Source organism: Piliocolobus tephrosceles, chromosome 6, assembly GCF_002776525.5.
Source record: "Piliocolobus tephrosceles isolate RC106 chromosome 6, ASM277652v3, whole genome shotgun sequence".
NCBI classification, from domain to species: Eukaryota; Metazoa; Chordata; class Mammalia; order Primates; family Cercopithecidae; genus Piliocolobus; species Piliocolobus tephrosceles.
This window is the reverse complement of record NC_045439.1, coordinates 32114186-32129245: the sequence shown is the minus strand read 5'-3', so window position 1 is coordinate 32129245 and position 15060 is coordinate 32114186. Positions and strand designations below refer to the sequence as shown.

The window sequence follows — 15060 nt, the reverse complement described above, 5'->3', positions numbered from 1 at the left end:
CAGCTACTTAGGAGGCTGAGGTGGGAGGATTGCTTGAACCCAGGAGATCGAGGCTGCAGTGAGCTGTGATCACACCATTGCACTCTGGTCTGGGTGACAGAGCAAGACCCTGTCTAAAACATAAAAGTTAAATTTAATAAAATGAAATAAAAAATTTAAAAAAATTAGCATGGTGGGATGAACCTGTAGTCCCAGTTACTCAGGAGGCTGAGGTGGGTGGATCATTTGAGCACAAGAGGTCTAAGCTGCAGTGAGCAGTGATTGTGCCACTGCACCCCAGCCTGGGTGATAGAGCAAGACCCTGCCTTTATTTAAAAAAAAAAAAAAAAGCTCTTTTCCGTGGCGCCTCAGAGGCGTTCAGCTCCTTCAAGATGAAGCTGAACATCTCCTTCCCAGCCACTGGCTGCCAGAAACTCATTGAAGTGGACGATGAACGCAAACTTCGTACTTTTTATGAGAAGCGTATGGCCACAGAAGTTGCTGCTGACGCTCTGGGTGAAGAATGGAAGGGTTATGTGGTCCGAATCAGTGGTGGGAACGACAAACAAGGTTTCCCCATGAAGCAGGGTGTCTTGACCCATGGCCGTGTCCGCCTGCTGCTAAGGGGCATTCCTGTTACAGACCAAGGAGAACGGGAGAAAGAAAGAGAAAATCAGTTCGTGGTTGCATTGTGGATGCCAATCTGAGCGTTCTCAACTTGGTTATTGTAAAAAAAGGAGAGAAGGATATTCCTGGACTGACTGATACTACAGTGCCTCGCCGCCTGGGCCCCAAAAGAGCTAGCAGAATCCGCAAACTTTTCAATCTCTCTAAAGAAGATGACGTCCGCCAGTATGTTGTGAGAAAGCCCTTAAACAAAGAAGGTAAGAAACCTAGGACCAAAGCACCCAAGATTCAGCGTCTTGTTACTCCACGTGTCTTGCAGCACAAACGGCGGCGTATTGCTCTGAAGAAGCAGCGTACTAAGAAAAACAAGGAAGAGGCTGCAGAATATGCTAAACTTTTGGCCAAAAGAATGAAGGAGGCTAAGGAGAAGCGCCAGGAACAAATTGCGAAGAGACGCAGACTTTCCTCTCTGCGAGCTTCTACTTATAAGTCTGAATCCAGTCAGAAATAACTTTTTGAGTAACAAATAAATAAGATCAGACTCGGAAAAAAAAAAAAAAAAAGTATAACCACTATGGGGAATATGAAATAATAAAAATACTTTTATTTTTTTTTTTTGATACAGGGTCTTGCTCTGTTTCCCAGACTGGAGTGCAGTGGCATGATTCCCGCTCACTGCAGCCTCGACTGCCTGGGCTCAAGTGATTCTCCTATCTCAACCTGCCAGGTAGCTGGGACTATAGGCATGTACCACCACGCCCAACTAATTCTTTTGTTTTTTTTTGTAGAGGCAGGGTTTTGCCATGTTTCCCAGGCTGTTCTCAAACTCCTGGGCTCAAGTGACCCTCCCACCTTGGCCTCCCAAAGTACTATCCAAAAGGATAGTGCTATCCAAAAGGAGGCAAGAAAAAATAGAAAAAGGAATATAGAATAGGTGAGACAAAGTAAATAGTTAAGATGTTAGGCCTATAACCAACTATATCAGTAATGACAATGAATGTAAATGGAATAAAATTGCCCACAAAAAGACAAAGATAGTCATATAGTGTTTTATTCCACTTATGTGAAAGTCTAGGAAAGGCAAAACCACAGTGACAGAAAGCAGATGGGTAGTTGCTCAGGGCTAGGGGGAGAGGAGGGAATTGATTGGAAAGGGGCCTGAGGACTTTAAGGAATGTCAGAACTATTCTCTCTCTCTTTTTCAAATGTTTCTCTTTATTTTGTTTTATAATTTTAAATTTATTGTTTCCTTTACATTTTCTTTTTCCACATGTTCTAATATTCCATTTCTTGGTCGTGGTCGTGTTTATAGGACTGCATATATTTCACAAAACAAATTGAATCGTACACTTAAAATTAGTGAATTTTGTCATATGTATTATACCTCAAAGATGACTTAAAAAAGACAAAGAGGCTAGGCATGGTAGCTCACATCTGTAATCCTAGCATTTTGGGAGGCTGAGGTGGGTGGATCACTTGAGCCTAGGAGTTCAAGACAAGCCTTGACAATATAATGAAACCCCATCTCTACAAAAAATTAAAAAAATCAGTCAGGTGTGGTGGTGCACACCTGTAGTCTCAGCTACTTGGGAGACTGAGGTGGGAGGATTGCTTGAGGCCAGGAGATCAAGGTTGCAGTGAGCCATGATTGTACCACTGCACTCCAGCCTGGGAAACAGAGCAAGACTTTGTCTCAAAAATGAAACCAAACCAAACAAACAAACAAACCAACAAACAAAAAAGATAGATTGGACTTAAAAAAATATGCTGCAAATAAACAATGAAACTTAAATGTGAAAATCCAAAAAGGTTGAGAGTAAAAGGATGGAATAATAATGACACCCCGTGCTTACTAAGTTCTTACTGTGTTCCAGACACTGTTCTAAATGCTATATATCATCTCATGTAATCCTTACACTAGCCCTGTGAAGTCTATGTCATCGTCATCTCCATTTTACAGCAAAAGACACTGAGGCATAAGGAAGTTGTAGGTGCCCACAGCACACAGCTGGTGAGTGGGGAGCTGTACATGAACCTTGAAAGTCTGACGTCAGAGTCATGGTACCCTAATGCATCAGCTACCATTATTGGGTGCTTGTTTTGTTCTGAATGCCATGCCAAGTGCTTCAAATGGGTTATCTCATTTGATCCATCCTCTTTAACGTGTGGGGAAACTGGGGCTTAGAGAAATTAAATCGATTTTCTGAGATCACACAGCTAGAGAGTGGCAGAGCTCTATTTGACCCAAGTCTGTCTGACCAGAGTGCGTGCTTTTAGCCACTAAACAGATGGAGGGATGGGAGAACAGAGGTCCTGGCAAATGAGATAAAAGGGCTGGCCTGAACAGGACCATGTTCTCCAGGATTTGCTGTAGGGCTGACGCCTTGAGGAGGATTGCTGTGTGCACTGCCTGGTGGGCTCTGACCTGAATGGGAGGAGGCATCGTGAACACTGTTAAAGAGAGGCCAAAAGGACAGTGTGATGTGTGTGGCCAGGAGTTGGCTCACACCCTGGGATGGGGTCAGGCTTTATCAGAACCCTGTAAAATGGTAACAGCTGCTATTTTTTGCATCCTCCCATGAAGTGTTCCATGTGCTTTATCTCAAAACTTTACAACAACAAATGAAGCCGGTTATTATTATTCCCCATTGTTTAGATAAGGAAACCGAGGCTCTGAACTTGCCCAAGATTAAATAGTGACAGAGATTGGATTTGACCTAGGTTTGATTTAGTCCAAAGTCTGGGCTCTGACTTCCCACTCCTTTCAGGGCATAACTGTATGGAGCTATGCGATAAGTGGATATGGAGGGTTGTGATATGTGGTAGGGGTGAGAGTGGTGAGGAGTTGATCTTCAATGAGTTAAAACTAGAGTCCTAAGTGACAGGAATGAGAAATTGGAGTGTTAAAAGAAGATTAAGAGATTTAGGGTGATTTAGCATGACATACCTGTACATGGAGGGTTGTGATAAGTGGTAGGGGTGAGAATGGTGAGGAGTTGGTTTTGAATGGGTTAAAACTAGAGTCTTCAGTGACAGGAATGAGAAACGGGAGGGTTAAAAAAAGATTAAGAGATTTAGGGTGATTTAGCAGCCCAGGGGTGGCTGCCTAGATAACCCCAAGGTCTGGATTCAAATAAATACCGAGGCTTTGTGAAGAAGTTGAGATACTGACCACTATCTCTCAGTGCAACAAGACAGATTGCTTTTAAACTGAGAGATAAAAACCAGAACTTCCTAATCGGGCAGAAGATTAAATGTAAATGATTAAAATCCAGGGAAAAGGTGAAATCTTTAAGAACAGGCGCTAGACTATCCTCTAATCAGATCATGTATAAACTGTTCTGTAAACTGTGAAGTGTTGTGACTCTGGTGGCTGTTTGTTGATGGCTTGGCGCTGGATTTGAAGATTTCTGGCTGGTGATAAGCGAGAGAGCCACCAAGCCAGCTTAGAGTCATTAGCTGCAGCTTGCTGCATTTGAGAATAAAGGGAGAAAGAGCCAGGGGTGGTGAGGGGGGCGAGGTTGGCAGAGTCAAAGAAAATGGGGAACTGAGCTTTCTTTGTTTCAGTTTGCCTTCTCAGCAAGCCTAACACAATTGATTATCTTTTCTCTCCCTCTGTCTCCAACTGTTCCTAATTCCTGATCCTTTCTAATGGCACTTAAACATATTGTAGTCTCCCTCACTTAAAAAATAAAATCATTGTGATGATTGTAAAACCTGGCTGCAAATAATTTGACACTCTTTCTAGGAAGATTTAGGGAGTCTATGCCCTTCCTCCCTAATCTGAGTGGGCTTACAACTGCTTCAGCCACAGGGCACAGCAAAAGTGATGCTATGTGACTTCTGCAGCCAAGCCATAAAAAGCCATCTTTCACCTTGCTCACTGGAACACTCATTCTTGGAATCTTGAGCCATTCTGTAAGTAGTTGGATGATTCTGAGGCCACCATGCTGGACATGTGTGTATAGATGCTCCCATCGATGGAAACTGCTGAGCCCAGCCTCCTCATCATCCCCAAGACGCCAGACATTGAGAGTGAAGCCATTCTGGGTTCTTCAAACCAGTCTATCTGTCACCAAGTGACCTCTGTTAATGTCGTACAGAGTGGAATGATCACATAGCTAAACCCTGCCAGCATTTCTGACCCTCCGAAGTCGTGAAGTTTAATAAAACATCTGTTGCCGGGCGCGGTGGCTCAAGCCTGTAATCCCAGCACTTTGGGAGGCCGAGACGGGCGGATCACGAGGTCAGGAGACTGAGACCATCCGGGCTAACACGGTGAAACCCCGTCTCTACTGAAAAATACAAAAAACTAGCCGGGCGAGGTGGCGGGCGCCTGTAGTCCCAGCTACTCGGGAGGCTGAGGCCAGGAGAATGGCGTGAACCCGGGAGGCGGAGCTTGCAGTGAGCTGAGATCTGGCCACTGCACTCCAGCCTGGGCGACAGAGCAAGACTCTGTCTCAAACAAACAAACAAACAAACAAACAAACAAACAAAACAAACAACAACAACAAAAATCTGTTGTTTTAAGTCACTAGGTTTTGGGGTAGTTAGGCAGCGACAGATTACTGGCCCATAATTCCCCAGTGCCATTCCCCCTTTCAGCTCCTGTCTCCCTCTCTCCTTCATTTCCCATCCCTGTTTGTCAGAAGTTCCACTCACATTAGGATGCTCTAGCTCTCAGCTCAAAGGTCACTTCCTTAGAGAGGCCATCCCTAATTCCTCAGTCTAGATTTCGCCTCCCTGGTTATCTGCTCTTCGCGGCTCCATGCTCGTTGCCTCAAAGTGCTTATCACAGTCTCTATTTATATATGTGTGATTCATTCATTAGTGTCTTTCTCCTTCACCAGACTGTGAGCTCCAGCGGGTGGTAACGGTCTGTCTTGCTCCTCCTTGCATCCCCTTGCGTGGCATATACTAGGCACTCAATAGACAGTGGATCTCATGAATGGATGAGTTAATTAGTGAATGGGTGAGCTAGGTATACTGAGATTCTCTGGGAAGAAAATACTTTCCAGGATTTGGGGTGGATGGAATACATCTGGCTGAGGCACATTTGGTTCTGCACAATAAACATTTCTTGAACAATTACTTCAGGCCAGTTATTGGGTTGCAAAAATAAACCAGAAGTGGCACCTGCTGTGAGGAAGGGTAGGAAACACAGACTAGCAAATACAAAGTTTCAACAGATAGAGTAAGTTGTGTTAGCAGCACACAGAATGCTATGGGTGCATTGATAAGGGACCCCTATCGTGAGATGGCAGCAAAGGTGATGGTGAGAGCTAGGAAGAGGCTTCTCAGAGCAGGTGACTTCTGAACTCAGTCTTGAAGGAAAAAGTAATAGGAATCATCTAGGTGAGCAAATGAGAGAAGGGCATTTCCAGCAGAGGTCATAGCACAAAGGCACTGGGTAGTGGTATAGAGGGGAAGTCAGGGTGTTTGGTAGTGATGGAATGAGGCAGGAGAGGTGGGAAGGCCTCCCATGCCATGCAGAGGAGCTTTGGGGAGCCAGTGATGGGTGTAGCAGGGAAGTTCTATGGTCATGCCTATGTTTTAAACAGAGCACTCTGATGGGCGGCAGGGGATAGAAAGGATTTAAGGTGGGTGAGAATGGAGGCTAGGAGTCCTGTTAAGAAACTACTGTAGGAATGCAGGCAGAAGGCCAGGTGCAGTGGCTCATGCCTGCAATCCCAGCACTTTGGGAGGTCAAGGCAGGTGGATCACTTGAGGTTAGGAGTTTGAGACCAGCCTGGCCAACATGGTGAAATCCCATCTCTAGTAAAAATACAAAATTAACCAGGTGTGGTGGTGCGCGCCTGTAATCCCAGCTACTCGGGAGGCTGACGCAGAAGAATTGCTTGAACCCGGGAGGCGGAGGTTGCAGTGAGCCAAGATCATGCCACTGCACTCCAGCCTGTGTGACAGAGTGAGACTCTGTCAAAAAAAAAAAAAAAAAAAAAAAAGCAAGCAAAAGAGGATGAAGACCTGAAACTGATGTGTGGCAGAATTGAAAAAGAGGAAGAGTCAGATCTAAGGAGCAGTCAGAAACCTAAATGAACAGGAATCTGTGGGTCACTAGAAGTGAGGAAGAGGAAGATGACAAAAGTGACTCCCACGTTTCTGGCTTTGTCAACCAAATAGAGGGCCATGCAACCACTTGAGACAGAAAACCTAGGGGGAGGCTGCCCGTTCAAGAGGGTAGCCTGAGCACAAACAACCACCTCTTTTCCTTCTTAAGTTTCTATGAAAATGACAGGATGTATATCTTTTACAAGAATAAAATCACAATAAATGTGGAAAACAAAAAAGAATTATATCAGTGGGCCAGAAATTCCTGGAGATAAAGAGCAGATAAGATTCCTTGGTGAGGAAATCAGTGTAGAGAAACTTGTAGCCCCAAACACTGGAGGTAAGAACAACTCCCATTCAGAAGAGAGGTCTACTGTGGAAACAAACTTAGCCAACTTCAGAGGAAATTCATACTAGCTGCCTGTTCTAGTCAATGCCGTCCTTCATTCCTAAGTATAAATGGACAACAAAAGATAATAAAAAAAACTACAGGAAAATAAAAGAGAAGGATTAAATAAACAAATAGAACAAATGACCCAATAAGATCCCAAATCATTCAAGTTACAGAAAAAAACTTAGAAAAAAAATTTTTTGAATTCATATCCTCAGGCAGATGTAAGAGAACACTGCATCTATGAAATAATAACAGGTTACTATGAAAAAGGAGCAATTCAAGAACATGAGCATTTTGGAAATTAAAAATAATCGCTGAAATTTTCAAAAATTCAACGAAAAGACTGGATAATAGAATAGGCATAGATAAAGTTAAAAGACCTTTCAATGTAAAAAAAAAAAGTTAATAAAATTATCTAAGACATAGAGCAAAAAGACAGAAAGATGGAAAAGGTAAAAGAAAGGTAAGGGGCATGAAGGAGTGTCCCAGGAGGTCCAACATCAATCTAATAGGAGTTTCAGAAAGACACAACAGAAAGAGTAGAGGAGAAAAATAATAATTAAAGAAGCAGAAGCATCAAGTGTTTCCTTAACTCAAAAAAAAAAAAAAAAAAAAAAAAAAAAAAGAATATTTAGATTAAAAGGCCCACTAAGTACCAAGCTGGAAAAATGAGGCACACAAACACACACAGAAGAGCAGGATGGGGAGAAGTGGACGAGTTTTGTTTTGTTTTGTTTTGTTTTTGAGACGGAGTCTTGCTCTGTCACCCAGGCTGGAGTGCAGTGGCCGGATCTCAGTTTACTGCAAGCTCCGCCTCCTGGGTTCACATCATTCCCCTACTCAGCCTCCCCAGTAGCTGGGACTACAGGCACCTGCCACCTCGCCCGGCTAGTTTTTTGTATTTTTTTAGTAGAGATGGGGTTTCACCGTGTTAGCCAGGATGGTCTCTATCTCTTGACCTCGTGATCCGCCCGTCTCGGCCTCCCAAAGTGCTGGGATTACAGGCTTGAGCCACCGCGCCCGGCCCGAGTTTTGTTTTAAAGTGTGTTAAAGAGTAGAAACTCTGCCTGGCAGCTGGATGTATGGAGTCAAAGCCCTAGGTAGTGTTCAGGGTCAGAAAGAGATTTGAGAATCAAGGAAGGACCTTTGGAGAGAGAGAAGAGAAGGGCAGAAGAGAGAACTGAAAAGGAGAGGAGAAAGCTGATGGGGGAACTCAGGAAAGACAGATTATACAGGTGGAACACTTCTTGGCTCCCATGGGAGGTTTCTTAGTCACTGTCTTCCAGGGAGAATCAATTGCCCCCTTTCCACCCCCTGCCACGCTGGGCTCCTATGGGCCAGACTGGCTTCTCCTTTAAAGCATAATCCACCTGCCTTAGAGATGGGCTTGTGGCTGACAAGGGTGAAAATTGCTGACAGGATTGGGATGGTGGCTCCGCTACTCAAATTAGTCCATTTTCAGGTGGAAATCAAATCTTTTTTCTTACTGAAACAACCTGTCTCTCTGCTGAAGCAGCTCATTCCCAACCACTTAGAAGCAAACAGCACATCTAATGGCGGAAGATAACACACCTAATGGAGAGTTTCAGCATCCGGCCCCACTCGCTGCTTGGTTTGCTTGCTGGGTGATGGGGGTGGGAGCAGCTGCAGGGAGGAAGGAGAAGACAGAATAAGAGGAGAGGTAAGAGAAATGAGGGCTTGATATAAAGGGCGGGGGTGAAGATCAGTCTTTAGTGTCGCCTGGCTTGCAGCAGAGGGGACCTTGCCCCATACGGGATGCAAGCTGAGTCCCGGAGAAGGGAAAGGGGTTGGAAAACACAGCAGATTTAGAGAACTGGGATGTTCCTTCTCCCAGGCTGAAGGCTGTTGCTCCTGCTTCTGTCTCCCCGGTGTACTTTGGAGCTGGAAGCCCCTCTAGGATTTACAGATGAATTGGCTTTTGGACTTGAAGGTAACCAATGATGTGCAGATATCTCTGGATATTCTCTGCCTCTGCCATTTTGTGTGCGTCACGCAGGGGAAGGGACCTGCATGTGTATATTTCAATGTTTTAATCTCTCTATTCACACATACACATACACACACACACACACACAATTTCTCTTTTTTTTTTTTTCCCCTTTCTTTCTTTTTTAAGACAGGGTTTCCCTCTGTCACCCAGGCTGGAGTGCAATGGCACGATCTCGGCTCACTGCAGCCTGCACCTCCCAGGCTGAAGCGATTCGTGCCTCAGCCTCCTAAGTAGCTGGAATTACATGCCTGGCTACTTTTTGTATTTTTAGTAGAGATGGGGTTTCGCCATGTTGGCCAGGCTGGTCTCGAACTCCTGACCTCAAGTGATCTGCCCTCCTTGGCCTCCTAAAGTGCTGGGGGATTACAGACCTGAGCCACTGTGCCTGGCCACACAATTTCTTAATGACCATGTTGCATTTATTCTTCCTCTTTCTCAGCTCCCCCCAACCCCTGCCCCTAAGATCACCCAATCATGTGCCATGTGCCAGGGTTGACTCCTTTCTTCCCTTTGAGGCCTTGTAGAAGGGCCCAGAATAAAAGCCTCAGCAAGGAGGGAACAAAAGGGGAACACAGGAAGCAGCCAATGGGTAGTTTTTCCTGGTCAGGAGAGGAGCCAGATGTCATCTGCCTGGGTGACCAGAGATGCCTTGCACCCTGACAGTCTGGGAGTGGGGTGTCCACCCAAACAGCTGCAGAAGGAAGGCTAGTGTATTGTCCGCACCCCAGTAGCAGGCCAGCTCCCCTGCAGACCAGCCTTGCAGAAAAGAAAACACCTCGCTAGCTTGCTGTTGCTGCCGCTGCTGCCACCACTTTGTTATGAGGGTTAGTGACTGTCCATTAACTCCAGAGAGCTGATTTTTGCCAGTGCTGCACCAACAGCTGGGAGCCAGAAAGTGATGACGTGAGGAGGGGGAGACTGGTCCCCCACCCTGGCTGGGCACTCACAGTGTAATTCGGCGAGGTCACTGGCATGGCTTACTCAGCTCTACCGAAATGTCAATTAGCTAAGGTTTTTCTGAGCATTGGCTGGATCTGCCACAGTTGAGGGAAATTATTATCAGAGAAACTCATTTTGTGTGTGTGTGTGTGTGTGTGTGTGTGTATCTCACACATATAAATTCTCTGTAGGGATGGATCTTTCCTGCCTGTCCCCTCCTCTGGTCTTCCTAGGAGGGAGATCACAGCCAGGCAGGGTCTGTGGTAGGAGATGGCCAAGGATGGGGTCCCTGGCCCTTTGTTACTCACAGAGATGGTGGTGGTTGTGGTGGCAGGGATGATGGGGTGGTGGTTCCTGGCCTTTGGGGCTTGGAGGCAGGAGCCCCTCTCAGTTCAGTCACTCTGAGTCATACTCATGGCTTTCCCAGAGAAATAAGAAAGAGAGGGGGTTCTTAAGAAAACATCAGAAATATAAATGACTTTTTCTGGTTCCTATTGCTCACTTTCACTACATTCATAAAATCCAGTTAATCGCTAAAAGGTCATTAACTTAGTTGTCAAACCAGGTTGATAAAGCTGGCATCCTGTATTCAAGCAGAACTGAGGGGTTTACGGGCCTCAAGAAAGCCCTACAGAATATCAGGGCTTGAAATCTTAACTCATCTAGCCCAACTCTCTTCTTTTACAGATGAGAAAAATGAACCCCCAGAGGGGAATGGACCTGCCTGAGACAGTGGCAGATCTGTGACCAGAACACAGGGTTTCTGACTCCCGGTTAAATGCTTTTGTTCTGATACATTTTAACGTTTCATTCCCTCATTTTACACCCGATTACCAAGTCCTTACTATCTCCCAGGTGCTGCTGGGGAGGGGGTCATGAAGGGAGGCAAAGAGATGAAAACAACACAATTCCTGCCTTTAGGGAGCTGTTTCCTTAGATCTGTAGTTCTTAGGGAGAAAAAATAAAAACCTGTGAGTCAGACTCTCACCTTATATTATCTCCTACAGGTGATGATGGAAGAGGAGAAGAAGAGAGGACACACTTTTTTATCCTTAAGATTTATAAGTTTGGCTTCACTGATTCTGAGACCCCAGGGTGGCCAAGGACAAAGGGAGAGACATGGCCACGCTGGGAGAAGAGGGAGTAGGGGTGATAATAATCAGGTCACTGCCAGCAGGCCTGGTTAGGGGTTAGGAACAGTGACAGCAGCTCACACTGGTATGGAGATGTACAGGTGGCAAGCCTCCAATCAGGTGCATTGTTTTTCATTGGATCCCAAGGCAGTTCCCTGAGGTGAGCAGAGCATTGACCTTATCCCCACTCTAGGGGTAAGGAGGATGAGGTTGAGAGAGCTTAGGGAACTAGCTAAAGCCAGTAAATGCCAGCACTCAGCCAGGAACTCCTACTCTAGTGCTCTTTCTACCTCTGGGAGTGGGGAAGTTGGGCTGGGTTGGAGGGTGGGGATAAAGCAGTAGAAAGAAGCGGTCAGCCACAAGGATAGGCCAAGTCTTCCTCCACGCAGTTTTATTTTGATCGCTACATTCTGCCAGTCATAGAGAACTCTGCCCTGAAGAACTAGAAGCACTTTGCAGGCCTGAATGAGCTCATTCAGCGCACTCTTGCCAGAAAGAGAGAGAATTCCAAATGGAGGCTCTGTCTAGGGTCACCAGCACATAATAGAAAACAGGACCCAGATTCCCTGACTCTTTGCCCTCATGCACCAAGAGATGTGATGCAAATCCTGCCTGCTTCTGTGAGCATCAAGAGTGTCATAGGAAAAAAAAAAAAAAAAAAAAGAGATATCTTCGAGGACCTCCTTCCTTCCCTGAAGAAATGGGTTAATGCACATCCTAAGGGACCTCGGCCCAAGAGCCCATCCCTTGGCCCAAGAGCCATTTCCAGGGCAGAGAAATCTCAGAGCAGGGGGTACCACAGCCACCTCCATCACCCCTATGAACAGGTTTGGGTGCGAGAAGAAGGGAGCTTAGTGAAGCCTGCTCAGATTTTGCTAGTGTCGCAAAACCTTGGTAGGGACTGGGGTACCAGGGAGTCTGAGGCTCTAATCAGTATTTCTTGCCTTCAGTAGGCAGGATGTCTAGGAGCTGCCTGAGGTCAGGGTCAAGGCCTGGTGTTGCCAGGTTGTGGTGTCTTGACCCCAGTTCCTCAGCCCCCTCCAGCACCCCCAGCCTGCAGGGTGAGGGGTAGGGAGGGACGAAGTGCAAGCCTTGGCGGAGCGCAAGGTGCGGCCAAGCAGGGAGTCAGAGTCCCTAGCCCCGAGAGGGCTCCCGTGCCCTCCCAAGCTCACTCCCGACTCCGCGCCTAGCTCTGCGCTCCCGCGGCGCCCCCCGACCGCCCCTTACCTGTCCCGCCGCGGACGGTCCCGCCTCCTCCGCGGGGCTCGGGGGCTCGGCATGGGCCGGTGAACGACGGCTCCCCCGCCTCGCGGTCGCGGTGGAACTCCCAGGAGGGCTCCCCTGCTCCCGGCCCCGCGTCCCTGAGCCGCCGCCGCTTCAGCACCGCGGACAGCTCCCGCCCGCCGCCCGCCGCCGCCGCCCGCCCCTCCCCGCGCGGTCCCGGGAGCCCCGCATCCTGGCCGGGCCCCGCCGCCGCCGCCGCCGCGCAGCCCTCGGCCCGGCCCGAGGCGGCTCCGCGCCGACTTGGGAGACCAGCGAGGAGGGTCCCCCTCCTCCCTGCCTCCCGCCGCCGCCGCCTCCCTGTCGCTTCCGTGCTCCGTGCTCCCTTCCACGCTCCGGAATCAGCCCACCAGGCACTCCGGACCTGGCTCCGGGGCGGGGCGGGGCGGGAAGTCGGAGAGCCTAAAGGAGGCGGCGAAGCTAGGGGCGCGCAGCTGGAACCCGCGTACCCGCTTCCTGGAGCCGAGCCCTCTTTCCCAGCCCTTCTCTCCCCTCCTCCCGCGCACCCCAGAGCGATGGGAGGCCCTTGGGCTTCTTGAAGCATTTTGGAGCTCCTGGGCTCCCAAGCCAGCCCTGAGTTTTTAACATTGATCTGCCCTACCTAAAAAGAAAAACAAACAGAAAACATTTACTGAGCACCCACTGTATACCAGACACCAAGCCCGATAATGTGTTTAATCAACTTAAGCTCGTTTAATTTTCTTAACAACTTTATGAGGCAACATAGTCCCCTCCCCCTTCCACTCCCCCTTCCCCCCTACAATTTTGCAGACGAGGACGCTGGGCTCACAGGGATGAAATCTCATGATTGGGAGATTCAGTGCTGTGCTGGGAAGGGCGCAGGTTTTAAAGCTCATGGACCTAAGTTTTGGTCCTAGGGTCCCACTTGCTGTACAACCTGGAGCAAGTTACCTAATCTCTTAAAGCCTCAAGTTTCTCATGGACAAAGTGAGGGGTCATATGAGGACAAAATGAGATGACATATGTGACACATTGGCACTCAATAGGCCCGCAGTGAGTGAGCGTCCCCCTGAGTTTTCCCAGCAAGAGCCCTGAGATCCGAATGCAGGCCTTTGGCTGCTTTGTCTCTACCCTGTGCTGCTCTTTATCCACCTCCGCCTCAGTTTCCTTTTTTTTTTTTTTTGCATGGGGATGCCCTATCTTGAGTGTTACTAGTGGATGAACCTATTCTTTGAGTGCCTTCACAAGGTCTTGAGTCTCATCAAAGTCCCAGGAGGTCAGGAGGAGAGAGTATTCTCATTTTCTGAAGGTAAGTGTAGGTTTGCAAAGTAAACCCCAGAGCAGGCTGCAGCTGGGGCTGGAAGACACAAGGAACCAGGGTCTGGCAGTGGGATTCCACTAGCATCCACAGTCTCCTAGCATCCAGCTGAGGATGCTATAGCACATGGCATGGTGGGCTCCAGGACTCCCTCACTCCCATAGGATATGGGCATCTGGCACAGTTCAGCGTAGCTCCTAGAGTGCACAGTGGGAGCCAGGAGCAAGTCCACATCATGGGGCTTGGGTCTTCTTCCCTTCAAGGCAGGACAGAGAACTCCCATATCCTGGGGTCTGTCTCAGGGCTGGTATTGGTGTTTAACTTTTTGGGTGCTAAATATATTATTGTTCTTCCTGTCTCTGCCCTCTTAGTGGATAATGCAGTGATAAGCCCCCTGAGGCTATCGAGGCTCTTGGATCACTCATCTGAGGCCCATACATCGTCTTCACAGACACCCTCTTCCTTAAAACACAGACATACAGACACACACACAACACAGACACTCATAGACAAACACACACACACACACAAGACATTGTCTCTGATGTCAGGCCACCCTCCTGCACCTTTGCTTTCTCTGGCCTTCCTCTCACAGGGGCTCATGGCCCCCTACTTGGCCTTGGCCTCCCTGTGCTACTCCCCTCCCTACCCTGGCTTTGCTCCATGCCTTGGCTGCATGCTGAAATACTAATTGAAAGGATAATAAAAAAGCCAGTGAAGCAAAAGCCGCATATAAATTCTAAATACTAATGTTGATAATTATATGCTGCTGCCTGGAGGGAAAACTCAAAGAGAGGCTGTTGGTGTTGTATCAAGGGCCCTGGCCTGGTGCCAGGAGACCCAGGTTCTAGTCTTGCCTTTGTCATTAATTGGCTGTGCGACCTTAGGCAGTCGCCTAATCTTCCTGGGCCTTTGCATTCTTTTTTTTTTTTTTTTTGAGGCAGAGTCTCGCTCTGTCACCCTGACTGGAGTGCAGTGGCCAGATCTCAGCTCACTGCAAGCTCCGCCTCCCGAGTTTACGCCATTCTCCTGCCTCAGCCTCCCGAGTAGCTGGGACTACAGGCGCCCGCCACCTCGCCCGGCTAGTTTTTGTATTTTTAGTAGAGACGGGGTTTCACCGTGTTAGCCAGGATGGTCTCGATCTCCTGACCTCGTGATCCACCCGTCTCGGCCTCCCAAAGTGCTGGGATTACAGGCTTGAGCCACCGCGCCCGGCCGCCTTTGCATTCTTATAATTCAGTAGCTTTGAAGAAACTATAAGTGCAATCAGCAATGTATGATGCTTGTGACAGGGAATAGTGGGTAATGCAGTGATAAGAATTTCTTCTCGGGAAACTAACCTTTACCT

The 15060-nt window shown here is 47.8% G+C and overlaps 1 protein-coding gene and 1 pseudogene across 2 annotated transcripts in view; one reads left to right on the top strand and one right to left on the bottom strand.

The window, feature by feature from the left end:
- Window positions 1-12678, bottom strand: part of SYNDIG1L (synapse differentiation inducing 1 like) — a 22587-nt gene extending 9909 nt beyond the window's left edge. Inside the window, exon 1 of the mRNA XM_023183915.3 lies at window positions 12380-12678. The gene's annotated coding sequence lies outside the window, so the exon portion shown is untranslated. The remainder of the gene's footprint in view (window positions 1-12379) is intronic.
- On the top strand, window positions 335-1154 carry LOC111520820 (annotated as a pseudogene). The gene has a single exon (XR_002724771.2). The product of XR_002724771.2 is annotated as a 40S ribosomal protein S6 pseudogene (transcript).
- Window positions 12679-15060: the final 2382 nt, after the last annotated feature.